Source organism: Acanthaster planci, linkage group LG11 (genome assembly GCF_054643075.1).
Source record: "Acanthaster planci isolate LZ-2023a linkage group LG11, COTS_SCS, whole genome shotgun sequence".
Classification (NCBI taxonomy): Eukaryota; Metazoa; Echinodermata; class Asteroidea; order Valvatida; family Acanthasteridae; genus Acanthaster; species Acanthaster planci.
The window spans coordinates 4211067-4229659 of NC_141787.1; the positions used below are offsets into that span (position 1 = coordinate 4211067).

An 18593-nucleotide genomic window follows, 5' to 3' on the forward strand; every position below is an offset into this window, starting at 1 on the left:
ATAGCTTGCCTTATTCTGTGAGTGATGGAATTATTGACATGTATGTCGATGACACTACGCTTACGGTTAAGGGAACGCATGCTGGTGAAATAGAGGAAAAATTGACCAACGGTTTTTGCCGTGTGATGAATTGGATAAACGCCAACAGACCTGTTCTTAATTTAGATAAAACTAACGTTATGATTATTGGGCAAAACTAAGCTAAAGAATACTGAGAATTTTAATGTAATTGTTAATGGTATTACTGTAAAACGTGTTCAGGTTACTTGTCTTTGGACCCAACAGGTGGATAAAATTACTAAAACTGTGCAATCTAAATTAGGCATGCTTCGAAGGGCTAAACCATGTTCCCTGTGAATGCTGGACCCTACTCTATAACTCGTTTATTCAGCCCCATTTTGCTTATTCTTCACAGGTATGGTCAGATAGATTTCGTATGCACACTAACAGACTTGAAAAGCTTCAAAAGCGTGCAGCAAGAATAATCTTGATTAAACAAGAATTATGATTCTTTGTCCGCCGACCTTTTTCGTGAGTTAAAATGGAAACCTTTGAGCAAACGCTTTCAATATAATCGGGCTGTACTAATAATTACCATTACTAATTTGTACTAATTTGTACAAATATTTTTACATTTGGCTCCGGCCTATTTGACTCCTGATTTTACCCAAGCTAACCAGGTTCACAACTACAACACCAGACATGCTATGAATTCACTTGTTGCACCAAGATGTAAAACTGAACGTTTGAGGAATAGCCTGTTTGTCACTGGAATTTACGAATGGAACAAGCTAGATCAGTCAGTTAGACCCTCAAATTCTGTTTTTAGATTTAAAGTATCCCTGAAAGTGTTCCTCATGTAATTTTTATCTTGTTTATGTTATGCATATTCTATGTTTTTTTACTTTTGATTAATTTCTTTACGGCATGTTTTTTGTATATAGATTTTATTCTGTCTTCTGTGATCAGTTGTCTTCTGTTTTAGTTGCTGGCTTAAGGTATAAATTTTTTTTATCACAGTTTTATTTTCTGTTTTATATATTTCCGTTTTATGTATTTTCTGTTTTATACACTTTCAGAAATTTATTACATGTACTTTATTTTTATTCCTTAAATGTTTTCTTATATTTTAATATCTTAAGTATAATTTCTTTTTTAGTTGATGACAGGGCCTTATGGAAGAAAACTTTTGGTGAATAAGCCATCGTGGATAAATATAAGTGATAATAATAATAATAATAGTAATAATGTAATAATACTTACTGTTTTGTTTAAGCAGTGCGTCAACATACTTTTGCTGGTGATTTCTAGGTTAGTTAACTTGTCACAACAAACTGGGCATTTTCCCATTGTATTGGAAGCTCCTGTTTTACCGGTTTAAAGAAGTTTGAGCCCACCAGTAACATTTATTAGGAAGTGTCAAAATAGTTTAAGGGCTGTTGATCCAAATCAGGAAAACGTGTGTTTGAATTCATTACAGGCAATCTTTCAGTTGTTTAGTTTATTGTGCAGAATCGTTCAGTGTCCTCTTGGCCGACTTTATCGTGTTCGAAACACAGTTGTAAACTCAATTTGCAACCAACCCAAATATTGGTACATAACATATTGCCTCATTACTCCATGTTTGCATCAAAGGCACTGTTACCAATTATCTATCAAATTCAGTTCCAAATTATGTTGATCGTATTCAAATAATTGCATAAAACTTTGCCCTGGTTATTAATTTTTGTGGATATTTTTCAATAACGTCAACCAACTGCGGTACTCTCTCCGGTTTTCAGATCAAATGTATATGTGTACATACCCTCATCAAAAAAAGCAAAGTTGAGACAGATCATTTATTACTGCTCATGCAACAAAATATTGTTGATTCAAATCTTAACTGAAAATCTACTTACTTCGAAAGGTGTTTAATATGCATATTAATTTTATATGGTTTTTAAATTATTGATGTGTGAAGTTTTAGGACTATGTTGTGTACTACATGTACCTGTTTAAATGTTTTAGTGGATTTTTTGGTCTGGGTGTTTAATCAACCGAAGGACAATATTTGTTTCTGTAATAAATATAGGCGAATTTGATCCATCTTTACTCGAAGATGTTCCGTAGAAATACAGTTTTGTTTCAAAGGTACAACCTCAAATACTTTGGTTGTTAGAACAAGAGTCCCACAGGGATCTATTTTGGGCCCATTATTGTTTTCTATCTATAGCTTGCCTTATTCTGTGAGTGATGGAATTATTGACATGTATGTTCAGGTTACTTGTCTTTGGACCCAACAGGTGGATAAAATTACTAAAACTGTGCAATCTAAATTAGGCATGCTTCGAAGGGCTAAACCATGTTCCCTGTGAATGCTGGACCCTACTCTATAACTCGTTTATTCAGCCCCATTTTGCTTATTCTTCACAGGTATGGTCAGATAGATTTCGTATGCACACTAACAGACTTGAAAAGCTTCAAAAGCGTGCAGCAAGAATAATCTTGATTAAACAAGAATTATGATTCTTTGTCCGCCGACCTTTTTCGTGAGTTAAAATGGAAACCTTTGAGCAAACGCTTTCAATATAATCGGGCTGTACTAATAATTACCATTACTAATTTGTACTAATTTGTACAAATATTTTTACATTTGGCTCCGGCCTATTTGACTCCTGATTTTACCCAAGCTAACCAGGTTCACAACTACAACACCAGACATGCTATGAATTCACTTGTTGCACCAAGATGTAAAACTGAACGTTTGAGGAATAGCCTGTTTGTCACTGGAATTTACGAATGGAACAAGCTAGATCAGTCAGTTAGACCCTCAAATTCTGTTTTTAGATTTAAAGTATCCCTGAAAGTGTTCCTCATGTAATTTTTATCTTGTTTATGTTATGCATATTCTATGTTTTTTTACTTTTGATTAATTTCTTTACGGCATGTTTTTTGTATATAGATTTTATTCTGTCTTCTGTGATCAGTTGTCTTCTGTTTTAGTTGCTGGCTTAAGGTATAAATTTTTTTTATCACAGTTTTATTTTCTGTTTTATATATTTCCGTTTTATGTATTTTCTGTTTTATACACTTTCAGAAATTTATTACATGTACTTTATTTTTATTCCTTAAATGTTTTCTTATATTTTAATATCTTAAGTATAATTTCCTTTTTAGTTGATGACAGGGCCTTATGGAAGAAAACTTTTGGTGAATAAGCCATCGTGGATAAATATAAGTGATAATAATAATAATAATAGTAATAATGTAATAATACTTACTGTTTTGTTTAAGCAGTGCGTCAACATACTTTTGCTGGTGATTTCTAGGTTAGTTAACTTGTCACAACAAACTGGGCATTTTCCCATTGTATTGGAAGCTCCTGTTTTACCGGTTTAAAGAAGTTTGAGCCCACCAGTAACATTTATTAGGAAGTGTCAAAATAGTTTAAGGGCTGTTGATCCAAATCAGGAAAACGTGTGTTTGAATTCATTACAGGCAATCTTTCAGTTGTTTAGTTTATTGTGCAGAATCGTTCAGTGTCCTCTTGGCCGACTTTATCGTGTTCGAAACACAGTTGTAAACTCAATTTGCAACCAACCCAAATATTGGTACATAACATATTGCCTCATTACTCCATGTTTGCATCAAAGGCACTGTTACCAATTATCTATCAAATTCAGTTCCAAATTATGTTGATCGTATTCAAATAATTGCATAAAACTTTGCCCTGGTTATTAATTTTTGTGGATATTTTTCAATAACGTCAACCAACTGCGGTACTCTCTCCGGTTTTCAGATCAAATGTATATGTGTACATACCCTCATCAAAAAAAGCAAAGTTGAGACAGATCATTTATTACTGCTCATGCAACAAAATATTGTTGATTCAAATCTTAACTGAAAATCTACTTACTTCGAAAGGTGTTTAATATGCATATTAATTTTATATGGTTTTTAAATTATTGATGTGTGAAGTTTTAGGACTATGTTGTGTACTACATGTACCTGTTTAAATGTTTTAGTGGATTTTTTGGTCTGGGTGTTTAATCAACCGAAGGACAATATTTGTTTCTGTAATAAATATAGGCGAATTTGATCCATCTTTACTCGAAGATGTTCCGTAGAAATACAGTTTTGTTATTCATCGAATGAAGTTAATCAAGTAGGTATAGAATGTGTCTCAATAAGATCGTTTGGTGAAGTTAGCAACAAACACCGCACGTGTCAGAATGATTCATTGTGCTATTCACGGTCTTTCCACACTCTCCCCATTTTCTATTGATAATGTATTAGTCCCATCCCAATGTTGCATTTATTATCCATTTCGGCCAAATTTTTCCTTCAATGAGCGCTCAGATTTCACATTTTAATTTCTAGCACTCTGCACTCAAATTCTGCACTCTGCCATCTATGGAAGTTTCACCTCTATAACCCCAGACGTAATCGCGCAGACTGTGCGGCTAAGCAGGTCAAACAGGCCAATGAAGCCCACTAATAGATACCGTTACGTGCATATATTCAGCTGCAGAAATTACATTACACCAGGTTTGAAAAACAAGAGGCACATCAAAGGGTTTTATGAGAATGATTAAACAAACTCTTGTTTACCCCACGTTGGTGAAAAGTCATAAAAACTGTTATATTATATTGCCCCAATTCATTGGAAGAATTTGCCATGAGTGCGGCGTCAACTTCTATTCATTATAAAGCACCTATTAACCGCAGGATAATTTTGTAGCTTTATGTTTCATTGATGAAGTACTACACCATTACATTAACAATATAACTATTTTGAAAAGCAGGAATGATTTTGTTAGTTGACAAAACGCACACTGTGATAGTGGGTTTTGTGTCGATACAGGTGAGGTTGAATAAACTTTGTGTATAAAGGATTTGTTAAATTTCAAACAACTTCAGCACTTTACTAGGCAAAAAAGAGCTGCAAAGTTGAGAAATCTTTCACTCAAGCAGAAACAAACCCAAAGGCCATTCCCTCCTATCGAAAGTACTCAGTTTAATACTTTCACCGTATTCCTTTGGAATAGGATGAATACACTAATTTGTAAAAAAATAGTCATTTGTTTAAAGTTGCTTTGAAAGAATCATGTTTAAATTCAGTGATCATAGTTTAATTTCATAATCTCATTGGACGAATTTACTCGGGTCGAATAGTCAATAATTTGTGATTTATATATTAATTTTGGACTATCTCAAATTTTACTTCGGCAAAAAAATTCTCTTTAAGTTAAACCAAAACATGAAGGGGGGGGGGTTGGATTCACTTGAAGGTCTGCTTTAGTTCGCTTCTTGTAATCGCTTACCACACAATACGCGACGCCACGCTATGCACCCAGTCTTCTTTTCTGCCCATATTAATGTCTGGATACAAGCCGCACTATTGGTGGCTCAACTGTCCTCAACCTCCTGAAAGGTCTGCCCTTTAGCACAACTTCTCGCTTGGACTCTTGCAAATCCTCCGGTCCTGAGGATATCTCATAGGAGTAAGCCACAAACCTGCAATAGAGTTACAAGCAGGATACTCAGGATTTAAAAACTACGAGAAAATGCTGTCTTAATAGTCAGGAAATACAAGGGCGGTAAAGAGAGCATGTAGAGGGTTATAAAGACATTTATTTCAGTTCTGACGACAGTCATATTCTATCAAAACCAACTTTTGTCCAGGAAGGACCCAGAACCCAATTTTACAGCCTCCAAAATTTATTCCTTTTTGAGTGGCAAACAATTTGACATTTTTAAATGCGGTCTTTAAGGTCATTAGTCCTCTCATTTAAGAGGAAAACAATGCAAAATCTGCCTATTTTTTTGGGGGGGGCAGGACTTTGTTTGGCCCCCAGGATCCACTAATGAGTCAGTGTTCCCCGACCACTCAAAATCAGCTCAGCACAGATCGGTCGAGCGATTACGTGTCACGACGCTCAGCAATGCCAACTCGGTAGACCAGACGTGCGTTAACTAACTACGGTTCTCACTCAGAATTCCAGATGAAGTAATCGTTCTCCACTTCGGATACCAATGAACTATTATTCATTGGAACTTGATGTCACCACTTCTCTAAACTGAAAGTTGGATCATTATGTTAGTGATGACTCCAGGTAAAGATACTTCCGACACATGGAAAAAAATGACTTGGAACCAGTTTGTACAATTTGGGCTTGTATATTTACAATTCCAGAATATGTACACTATTTACAATGATGCTGATGTTAAACGAATAATCAGTATAATGGGCCCTTAAATTTGAAATAATTGTCCTATGACTTACTACAGGTACTTTACTCGTCTACTAGATTTCCGAGAGGGCTATGTACTTAATTATTGAAAATTGGTAACTTCGTTATGTTGATGAAATAAGTTCCTGACATGAGATTACCCTCAGTGCGTTCGGCCGGTTCCATGGCGTTCCAGCCAGGTTACTGAGTCCGGCGTAGTCTTCTCTCAAGGAAAGCTTGACTCCAAGTGTTAGGCTACCCGGAACTATTGTACGTACACTTAGAGTGGGTGTAAAAGGAATTCTCAAATGCCAAAGGTTACGCCCATCTATACAAATAATTCAATATTGTCATGTGCAAGTTTCATGTCTACTACTGTAATTGTCAGAACTGTCACTGTCTGTAACTGTCAGAAATTACTCAAAACTGCATTGCGTTTGAAACACCATGTATCACGCTCGCAATTGTCACACATCAAGAAAATCTCATACTGATCTGCAAATCATGCTCATGTATGGTCAGTCTGTACCCAATACATGTAATTAACACAGGGTGTTTTTAATTCAAGCAAATTACATTTTGACAACAATCTCTTAGAAAATAAAATATTCAACTTACGGTTATTTCAGGTAACATTACTTAACGATGTCTTTGCTGAATGTTGCAAAATTCTGGGACCGGATTCGGAAGGATCGTACTAGCTTTGTAATAGCTAGGTCTGACGATCCGATCATACTGGGACTGGATTTTTTCCGGCCAATCGTCATCTGCTGCTTCAGAGAAATCAGGAAATTTCCTACCGGTCACTTGCAAAAATTCTCAGCTGAAACATTCTATGTTACCGCCTTGGAGATCAAAATCGTTCTCCCTCACACAGACACTGATTCCAAGATCAAAATCTACTCTACCCAAAACTTATGAATATAAACAAAGCGATACAGGAACGAAAACGCTGGTTGAAAATACAAACAAAACGCAAATTTAGTTTAACAATAACCATGGCCGGGTGGAAGTTACGTAAGCCCGTGGCAACTACAGACGCACCACTCGATCGCGTCCTGAGCAACCTATGGCGATCGGGGATTTTTACGAGGGCTGAAAAAAATCGTTCGGCGGGACAAATTCTCTAAAACTTTATTGGTCAAGTCGAATCGGTGCGGGTTCTATTTACCATAGGCGTTCCGCTGCGAAGGAATGCACATTAAATCAGACGCAAAATGCAATGAACAAGTATTACTATGACACTTGATCTTACACAATCCCATCTTGTATAACTGGTCATTTATAAACTCTAGACCCATCTCCGTTATTTTCGCAATATTGCACACCTATAGGGTTAATTTTCTCTGCAAAATTCTGAAGAAAAACGAATCTGTCAAATGTCAAAAGCATGGCACTAATAAACTTCCAGAAATGGCTGCAATTTACTGGTTACACTGGAATATTGTGACACATTTGCTTAAGTGATTATTAAGTACCTTTTTACTGAGTTTGCCATATTACGAGAATTTATTTGGTTCACACAAACACCCTACTCAGGCAAGAGATGTGGGCCCTTAACGTAAGTTTGTGTTGGAACTACATGGGCGTAATCGGTGGGGACGGGGGACATGTCCCCCAGCACTTTTCCAAGTGGGAGATTTTTTCCAAAACCTAAAAGAAAATGTATACTTTGCAAAAGAGTTGTTTAAAAACTGGCTAAAGTAGCCAGAAATTGTCTTAGATCACACCACATAGCATCTATACTCTAGCTGGCCTGCACCCCACGTCGCTCAGGCTTCGCGCTTCACACTCGCATTTGTTCTGATCAGGGCTATGCCCCCCCTTTTCAAAACGGATTGATTCGCTATTTGGAAGGAAAGACATATACAGAAAAGCTCAGAGTAGTTGAGTGGATTTCAGCTTTTAATAATCAAGCTTCATGTAGCTACAGTGCAAATACAATTTTAGGTTTGTACTTCTGTCGAGAAAAAAAATGATGAATAATTGTTATGCATTGAAATCTGTAGTCCATTCGCCAATATGAAGTTACATCCCCCCCTTCGTACTTGCAGCATTTGCAGCTTCAATTTCAAGGCGAAGGTAGGGGAAGATGCTGGACATATTAGTATAAGAAGCCAGGACAATGTCTGAGAGACATATAAATATTCATTGCAATATCCATTGGTAACTTTCAATTCGCTTTAAAATTACATATAGGGTACTTCACTTCCTTGTTTCACACTTTTATCGACCACTTTTTTTCCCTTGATTTCACATGACTGTTGCAAAGAGGTTATCATTATAGGTTTCTTTTCTTTTCTTTGTGCAAAACTAAACTCCTCCCATGTACACCCCACTGACAATTTAAACACATGGTTTAAACTCATGTCCAAAATGTATGGAATGCACTCGAAACTTTACTCAAGCACGTGGTTTACAGTATGCCTATGATGAGACATGGTCAACTGACAACTGCCGGACGGAAAATCAAAGTCTGTCCATACCTCCTTCTTTTAAAGTAAAAACTCTGTGGACCTTTTCGCAGTGGGTAGAATTCGGTGAACTCTTTTAGACGGTCCCTTTCGTTGACAGGGCCGCCGCCTCGTCGCACAGAAACAGGATTTTAGTTGTGGAAGACCAAAAATCTCTGCATCGTTGACCTCTTGTCCGAACGTAGTCGACGCATCGTGCAAGTTGAGGCGTTTGATTGCTAATATTCGCAGTGGATAAGAGAGTTCTTTATGGTGAGGAAATCGAGGTCATAGGTGCTAGGTATTACATGGCTGCAGTATCTTGCTTTTTATAATCCAAAAAGCACTTTCCTTGAATTGCTCCATGCAGTTGATTATTGTCACTGGCTTTGTAGGGGCCTATGCATAGTTTGGGTACAGTCGGAGAAATTCTCAGGATCACCTAAATATGTGAGCGGAGCCATTGCATTAAAAAGGTATTGCTTTGCGCGATAAAATTAAGAACTTTGCTTTCCACTAGGTATTTAAAACAGACGATTAAGAAGAGTACATCACAAGAAACAATCCAAACTATTCCCTATTTGGGGGATGAGGCCCACGTTTGAAAAAAAATCGTACATTTACCGTCCAATAAAATGTAAATAGGGATACGCAGAATGTTTACATGTCAAATCATAACTTGTGATTTCCTTATCGGGGCAACGTATATATCACATACAATATGCAGAACTGTATTGTTGAAGACATTATACTCAAATACAGAAAGCTTCTCAATGTTATGTAATTCTCACTTCGTAAGTGTAAATAGTTTTTGGCGTAATACTGCGGTGTCAAAAAGAGTCGAAGGCTTTTACGAGAACCACTTTTTTCAATTAAAATGTACCTCTCACATGGAGTGAAATAAACTTTAGAAACTTTCCTTTTATGAGAATGCTTAGTCTGCTGAAACCACATTTAGAGAGAAAAATGGCAAGAATTGAGATAAAATGCGTAGAGCATTATTTACAATTCTTTCTTTCTCTATTCCCAAATCATTGAATGCGTGTTTCACATTAAGAGAAATCTACGATACAACTACTGGTGAAAAACCCTAAATAAGATAAGCTTTTTGAGCTTGTTTTGCCATTTTTTAAATGGACGTCCTGTATTGAATTTTATGTTTTCATTTTGAAAAAAAAAACAAACAAAACCAAGAAAGCAGATATGCCCCAGGAAGTTAAGCCGAAAACAATCAAACAAACAAAACAAAAGAAAAGAACAAACACCCTCACCAACTTAAAGTACTCTCCCGGTGGCAGAAAAAGTACAAAGCGATTTGTGTTTCAGAGTGATCAAGGAGTGAACCCTCATAAGAAGATCTGTACCCAGCAGTAAACACAAGTGATTTTTTTCAACAGGCCACAAGCTAAGATAGGAAAGGGCAAATATTATCTATTGCCGGCTTCCCCAGTAGGGGAAATGGCGAAGGTTGGAAATAATGGGGTTGAGGTTTTGAGTCCTGCGCTCATTCTGTCTTTGGTACTATGTCCCTTCTTACCATTTGCATCAAATGGTGTATAATGAAAACACTTGATGGATGCACTCCTAAATTGATGATTTTAAGTATTCATAAAGAAAGTACAAAGTAGAACTCGTGAGATTGGGGACCATAATGTTCACCAGTAAGGAAATAAATGAAGAAATTTTAGCCACAGAGTTGAAAATTATATGTGTATAATTGTAGATTAATGATATCAAGGACAAGGATACCACGGGATTAAATTGCCCATGAAACTGAAGTAGTCCTATAGATATGAGTTGTTCTTCTGAATATCAGCAGTAAATAAAAGTTCAGTATTCTATTCAGAACCGGTCATTCCAATGTGCTCCATTTTACTTTTTTTGTGGTTTGAAATACAAAAGCCTGGGAGCATTTTTTGTTCTTACTTTTTTTTTTTTTAGGATTTTTATATGAATACAGAATTCCCAATGGGGTGCGGAGTGGCAGATTACAACTCGATGGACATCTTTTAAAAAGCAAATCGAGAGGTTGATACAGAAAACTCGGGACAATGAAAAATGGGTTAAACGGGAGTTTTTTTTTTGCAATGGGTCAACAATACCCCGGGTGCGCGCCTGAACGAATGCAAAGGAATTTCAGCAAGCGAGCAAGATATAAGTATAAAAGCATATCTGCTGAAGGAATCGTCATCTGTCTTGCCTAGCCTTGCTATTAAATTTTAACACATTTTAAATATTAAATGCCATGGAAATAAATTTATACAGTAAAAATAATGAAACAAAGCGGTGGTTTGCAGTGGTCTACATTGGACTTGGCGGTCAGAGGTGTAAACAGGAGGATGCCATACATTTTAGGTTGTCTTGTTGGCCACGTGCTGTAAAACTACCAGTTTGTACTTTGGGGTTAACATATCAGAATGTTTATTTTTACTTTTTGGTTTTGTTGTGAAGATGGAGGCAAAAGATAGTAATGCCAGCTGACAAACCAGACTGGCTAATCTAATAAATATATTAAATTTTGTTGGAGTGATTCCAGCGGGATGATGCCAAACCGTTGTGTAGGAACAGTTAGTAAACATTACTCACATTTATCATTAATGGCTCAAACATGGAGTAGATTAGCAAGGAATCATTTCCCAACGTGGCAGGTATAAGTTACATGGGAGCTCTTAGTACTATTCAATAGCGCCACCAACGACACTAATCCCAGCAAAGCCTCATTCCTGGCCATTACGCTTAGTTCCATCCGACAGCGTATTTGCTACTTAGAAAGCTCCCTTTTGTTTCAAACTTTCCATGAAAGTTGTACTTGATTTAAGAATATATTTCCGCTTATACAACGGTAAATGGCCCCAACCATGTTTGATAATCTTATAACATACTCTTTTTTGTTCTTTACAATGAACAAGATGTAACACCTAAATGCTCCTTAACAATATAGGTTTCTGGCTATTTAAAAACATTTTTCATTGAAAAACACAGATTTGTATTTTCAAATACGTCCAATAGCATAGATTTTATGCACTTAGAAAGTTTAATTTTGTCATCTGTCAAACAATTTCAACTGCTTTTTAATCATATTCACAAACACGCATCTTCGGCGAGGAACGTTTAATTTGTCTCGTCTACACAGAATTCATGCTCGACCCATTCTATGTGCACACAACGATAACAGGAGGAAGATAAGGGTCTCCCAAATTTGTTTGTTTGTCTTCATGCAAGTGTCGCTCCATTTATATGGTTTCAATCTTAGGGTCTTAGTATTAGTTTTTACGTACATATACGTTAGCTTTTGTTGTTGATCCCCTGAGCCAAATTGAGGACACAGGGAAGAACTAAAGTACACACAAGACTAAGTTATTTTCCAAAAGCATTATACTGATTGATACAACACAAATTTGATCTCTAAAATTCTGTCATTCATGAACAGCTTTGACAAATTAAAATTTTAATGACAATTTTTCTCTACATCGTGTTCATATGTGGCGACTTAACTTTGAAATTGAACGCAAAGAAGTATAAATACATTTTTCCCATAGCAAGTGGAATTTGTTTTGGGACAAATTTGAATATTAGAATTGGGAAAATCTACAGCAAAAACCTAAAGTAAAAGCCTATAGTACAAGTGGCTGTATGATCGAGAGCACAGATTTAATGATGAGTTACCGGTACCAACTTCACTGTAATGTTAATGTTTTTTTGGGGGGGAGGGTAATTTAGGTACTAACAAAGCGCTTGGTTTGGAATCGCCGATCGCTTTTTGACTGTGGGTGTGATTTTGTCAAGCACATAAATAAATCCATCAAAGCAAGGTGTGAATTTGATAATCGTGAGGCCATTACGCAATGGGCGTAACTCTTCTGTCATGGTTCAATTTGGACTGAAACGAACGAATAAAGTTGATTTATTGTGTATTATACCGCACGTGACGTACATCCTGGTTAACCCTGTGTCTGGTTTTGTCAACGGATTGCATTCAGTCACCCTGTATTCAATTATTAATTGGATTATTTCTTGCCTTTTGGAATATTATTTTAAAAATCCGTATAAAAAGGATTAAAGCACTGGTGCAAAAGAGGTTCACCTGTACAACCTCTTCTTTTGAATATTATGACGTACAATTTATGTTGGAACAAGTAGCTCCTCTCTTTATCGTAACTATTCTCAGTGACCGAAATCGTCTTTAAAAAGGGTATGTTTCTTTCACAGAAACCAGTCACTAACAGAGACGAAGCAAATTACTTGACGAGTGAGTAATAGTTACTGAATTAACTTCAAACGTTTTACATGTAATATAAAACTTAGAATAAATTTTCCTTGCCCTTTTACATTTGGTCAATTTTCTAAGAAGTATCACTCATAAACTGAAAAATGCCGTATTGTCCACTGGAATATTTATTTGCGAGTTTGACAGTAAGTTACATCTCGCATACTTCGTATACTTGACTGTATATGAGTGAATGACGAAAAGTGACGCTCTTCCATGTGCCATATTTCGTCATCGTTGCTGGAGGTATAATTGTTTTGTCAAAAAAGTGACAAAAATGTCACAAAACTCTAGGCACGTGAACAGACTTTGAGTTTGAAAGGGTGTTTTTGCACTAAGTCATAAAAGCCTTAGTTTGAAGTCCGTTTTGGGGGGCAGGGGAAGGCCGGACGCTTGACGAGTGCGTGCGTTTGAGGCTCTCAAGCGATGGGCCGACACCCAGGGACGCCAACCGTCGTCGCGCATCGTGTGGGAACTACAGCGTTGCCGCTAAATTCAAATGAAAGCAACCGTTCTGCAACCATCTGGAAGGTGACGGCGACTAGTCAACAGCAATCGGAATGTCTTTTTGTATCAGAAATTCCCAGCGCAATCCTGCCGATTTTCCCACTGCTCGCCAACCGTCAGACGCCCTGGCCATCTGTTAGATGCCGGTATTGGGCAAGCGCCAACTTCTTGCCCCTTTCACCAAACTCACTCACAGCGTTGTGAAGAAAAATAGTATTATACAAGCCTCTAGGCATAATTCATCTTTTTATTGTCGAAATTAGAGCTTTTTGGTAAGTCTATGATATTTCACATCATGTGAAACTGAACCAGATGGGAACCGGTGAAACAAAGCCTAGCCTAAGTACTATCTGTACTTGAACTACTCAAACTCCTTTCGATCAAACAATGACAGTAGGGTAAACACCATCGTCTACAGAACCCCAGCCTTGCTTTTAATTTCACAAGTATTCGAGCAAACTTAAAAAAATTTTGTTCGACACACTGAGTTACTTGTGAACAATGTGACAAAAAAAGAAAGCTGTTATTTGTTAAAGTATGAGGCTACTCCTCTTCCATACCATTTCCAGATCCCTTTACGCTTGAAATTAATTTCATGATTTATCCAAAGGCCTTTCTGCAGACACCTAAGTGATTCCCAGTAATCACCTCAACTAAACCTGTTGCTCAGTTTATCAGGTAGTGTGCAGATGACTCGACAAAAATTGAAGAAAAAAAATCTAGTAATTTCATAAGCTCTAATAGAACCAGTATTTTATAGACACAAGCTCTTTGCAAATGCACACGATAACCGTGAACCATTCTTATATGATATTGTTATAATCATGTATGATCATTGGACATTTCATTTGTATCATTCACGACTTAGAGAAAACTTGGCATTCATACGTACGAGTTGGTTATGCCGTAAGGCGTAAATAACGCAATAGTGAGAGCTTCACTAACCAAGACATGGCCCCCCAAACGACTTACAGGAGAACTTTTCAGCTTCAAGTTTTAAAGTGTAAGAGGGCGCTACCCCATTTACCATGACAAGAAAACAATTTTCTATGCAGGAGTAATGCAAAGACACTTTGTGTGACATTTTCAGTGCTTATGGTCAGTCAGAATAAATAGAAGTGTTTAATATTTGATATCTCTTGATGATGACACCTCATCACAATATCGTGCGATGTACTGAATGATTATTCATGAATATAATGTGATTTTACATAAAAATAATATTCAGAGTGGGAGAATATCAAATTATTCGATTGTGCAAAAGCTCTAGTTGTATTGTGTACAACTAATTTGATAACGCAATGCAGCCCCTTTCGAGTATTGAAGTGATTGAAATTGATATACTGTTGAGTTTGCAGTCAGTATAGCACTGAGAAAATTAAGTATAATTAGATATGGAGATACTGGCCACCAATGGCAAACTGAAATATCCTATCGACACGGAAGCATCGTTAACATGTTTAACATCACAACCTGACTGACATACCCCACTAATATCGATCAAGCAAATATACACAGAATTTCTTAAAATGCTCGATTACAATACGTTTTTTTGTGAAGCAACTCATTCACTGCACGGCAGGATACCTTGTCCCCCTTGCCACATTATACCTGTCCTTAAAATTCTGTTAGTAACGAATTTCTCGAAGAAACCTCAACAGATTAGTTTAAGCTCTCAACGGTAAAGCGTGTGCTTGCATCTTTTCATTGCAGATGCTTAAACTGTACTAAGTAGCTACCTCACGAAAATCGTAGTCTTGGAACCCGAATCACATTTTGTATGTTGGAAAAATTTCCTTCTTTGAATCTACCCTTTTGAACTCGAAACTCATGTTTTCGTCGACCTTCAGTTGGCTGTTTCCTCATTTTTTCCACCAATTACGAGTTCGTCAAGCTGGTTTTCTTGGTCTGACACTCTTCTTTTTGTCACCATTTTAGCGCTGCTGGAAACGAAACCAGAATTGCCTTCGACCAATCGGAATGGCCCAGATTCTCAGACTAAAGCTGAAGTATTCATAAATATGTCTTGAAATACCTATAGATATGGGACAAACTATTTCGGTAGCTTACACAGAGATACATAGAATTGCCAGTGATAAAATTATTGCTGCTCATGTAATGAAAAACTAGTGTTGGTAATGTTGTTGCCGCTGCATAGGCCTACATGCAGCAAACGTGCTACTCAATCTGCACAGTTTCTTGCGGAAGTAAAGAGATGCTGAGTGTCCATGAACGAGGCCGTGGAAATAACTCGTCAGTCGTGTTGGTAAGTTACCATTACTGCAAAAGTAGCCATTCGTGGACCTGTTGCCAGTCTATGTTTTCCCACCGTTCCACACATGTATTCGCCATCTCCTTTCGCTTGTATGTAGCGTATGTTACTTACGACTTGTTATCAAAAGTTAGTTTCACAGTTCTCTGTAAATTGATCCTAGAGATAGTGCTCTGATCCACGGTAGGTTGGTTGAGTAGTTCTTTGTGCCGTCTTGATCAGGTTGGTTTAAGAACCAATTTTTCGAGGGGCCAAATATCTTTCGGGGGTGGGCAAAATCAGGAAGTTTGTATTTGTATCCTATAATGGCCTTTCTAGGGGGTGAGGCTGAATTTGGGGGCTTTTACACGAAGGAGAGAAAGTGAAAAGTCCCCGCATTACATTTCTCTCATTATTTTCTAAAACTAAAAAATTGCCCCTCTTGGGCGCTTCGGCCCGATTGCACTCCCCATCCTTTGTGGGTGGATGGGGGGGGGTGTCTGGTAAAAGACTTTAGTGTTTTTCTTCTCCCAATCCGCTTGTGATTTTTTTGTAGAGAATGTATAGCGATTCACCTATAAGTTGCCTGCCTGAAGATACATGTATGGCCTGACTAGTGCTTGTTCATTTGTCCTTAACGGGTAGTAAATAATTGTCTTTACATCCAATAATGAGGCTCCGGTTTTATATATATCTTTTCCAACTAACAAAATGCATACAACATGTCAGAAGACGTCATCATATCTCCTAAAAAGAGACCTTCGTGCCACTGGAGTGTAGGCCATGATTGTAGAGTTATGCACTCATTATACTCCCTTGCACTTCAATGATTTTTAGCGGCTTCCTTTGTGACCGATATCCTTTTTGTTACCAAAATTGCAATGCAATCAAAATTTGGGCGGTTCATTAAATTCTTAAACATGATCTCCGAAATCCATGCAGATGACCCTGTGTGGAGTCACACACGACGGCCAAGAAAGGACAGCTTGGGTGCCCGTTAAAATCATTTTTCTGCACACATGGATGGTGTGGCAAATTATGAACTGAATATATACAACCTGTAACATCTTAGAGTAAAAACGTGTGCCGACGACAGAAATAGCACTGAGGTCACTTTGGAGTTGGGGTCACGTTGGAACTTAGAGCTAAGTGCATAGGAATAATTGTTCAATTCCTTTCAAGTAGCTGAGCTTATTTCTTCTGAAGCGCTTGTGCCATGGGGTTTATGAAGACGAACAGTATACCTGATATTGCTACATTTTTTGTGTTTTGTGTGTGCGTGTTTGTTTGTTTGTTTTAATGAGAATGTTGGTAAATGCATGTCTTCTTCCATCGGGTGGTAAAAATTGGTTAATTCTCAGGTCATTCATCCTATCCGGCAGTCAGATTCGCCAATTTTTTTCCCGAATTCTCACGGCTTGTTGAACGCAACCTTTAGAAGAGGTGGGGTAGCCATTCGGCCTGTTAAGTTCACTTCACTCTTATGCGGCTACCCAGTCTCTTGGAAACGTCAAATATACGAGCGACAGCTGATCATGAAGACCATACAGTTTTCAATCAACGTTGATCTTTTCCAGAAATTTTGCTGTGTAATAACTCCAAAATATTGCTCATACGTCAACTATTTATGCTAAAATCACGATAAAAACCGATAGGAACGGATCTAGATAGGATCCAGACTACTACTACGGGACATGCATATGTAAATGCGCAAACAGGTACTATTCATACGTGCAAATCTTACCATGAATAGCGCCACCTTGAGTCTTGGGTGATTACCTCGCTCAACTCTTTTTGAATGGCGTACGCTACTGGACTTTCAAATTTTGACACGTAATCGCAGATTCTGTATTTGGAAGTCACACTTAAATTATTTCATCATTCAGATAAAGAGTTGTGTAGAGATGTATCAACTTAACCCCGGTTGATTAAAGCGTTGGATTTCATCTTTGCCATTTAGACGAGGTGTAGATTCGCATCTTTGTATGGGGGGGTGGTTGTTAGGCCCTATGCCTAAATGAGATGGATTGTTCCCTATCCCGCTCTCTCCCTCTTTTGTCCAACTTTACGGGGGCACGTGCCCCACCGCCCCTCTCTGGACATGCTCCCGAAAAGAAGTTAGTACACCTCGACGTTATATCTTAGTCCAACAATTTCTTTTAGCAGCATCAAGCCACTCTAATGCTTTTGACCTAATGGCAAACAAAGTCGCCAGCCATTTCATCAAAGAAGAGTCATAAGCTAATTCAGGACTATCATGCTCTTGGGGACGTCTATAATTTTGCCCACTTTTTGGCAATGACATTTTACGTGTTTTGACGTTTGTGACATTTTCCAAACGGATACAGGACTGCTTTGATGTGGAACATGATGTTTTAAATCCAAGAAACTCATCGCACCCAAGGCGAATTAAAACCGTCGGAGTCCCGGAGGGTGTTACAACAGCAGGCAAATATTTGCCTGATTGATCTGAAGGTGTCGATTTTAATCGAAACGACGAGTATCTTGGTTTGTATCTACACAGAAAGTTGTACCACGGGCACAGATTCGGTGCATCGCCGTATCGGATAAAGTTTGTTAGTCGCACGTGTCTACCTCGAAAGCAATATCTTTACGTGTTAAAACAATTTTGAAGAAAAATCTTCAACCTCAGGGGACATTATATTTTGGATCTCATATAAAGAGAGGAAATTCAAACGAACAATATTCATCAGCGCCCCAACAGCTGATTGTATCACAGTGCCAGTTTGCTTCCCCCATTAAACTTTACTACTATCAAAACTGCCTGGTGAAAATTGCAGAGGTATCAATGAATAGTCTCGTCAGCGGTCCCGCATGGACTGCGTGGTGGAGACTCATCAATGTTTTCACGATGTGATGCGATGTCCAACGGTGAGACTGAC

The 18593-nt window shown here is 37.7% G+C and overlaps 1 long non-coding RNA gene across 2 annotated transcripts in view; it reads right to left on the bottom strand.

Annotated features, from left to right (window-relative positions):
• Nucleotides 1–2262: 2262 nt before the first annotated feature.
• LOC110981558 (uncharacterized) overlaps nt 2263–18593 on the bottom strand; it is a 28611-nt gene continuing 12280 nt past the window's right edge. For both annotated transcript variants that reach the window (XR_015427174.1, XR_015427173.1), the window contains exon 3: nt 2263–5496. This is a non-coding gene — a long non-coding RNA (uncharacterized LOC110981558). The remainder of the gene's footprint in view (nt 5497–18593) is intronic.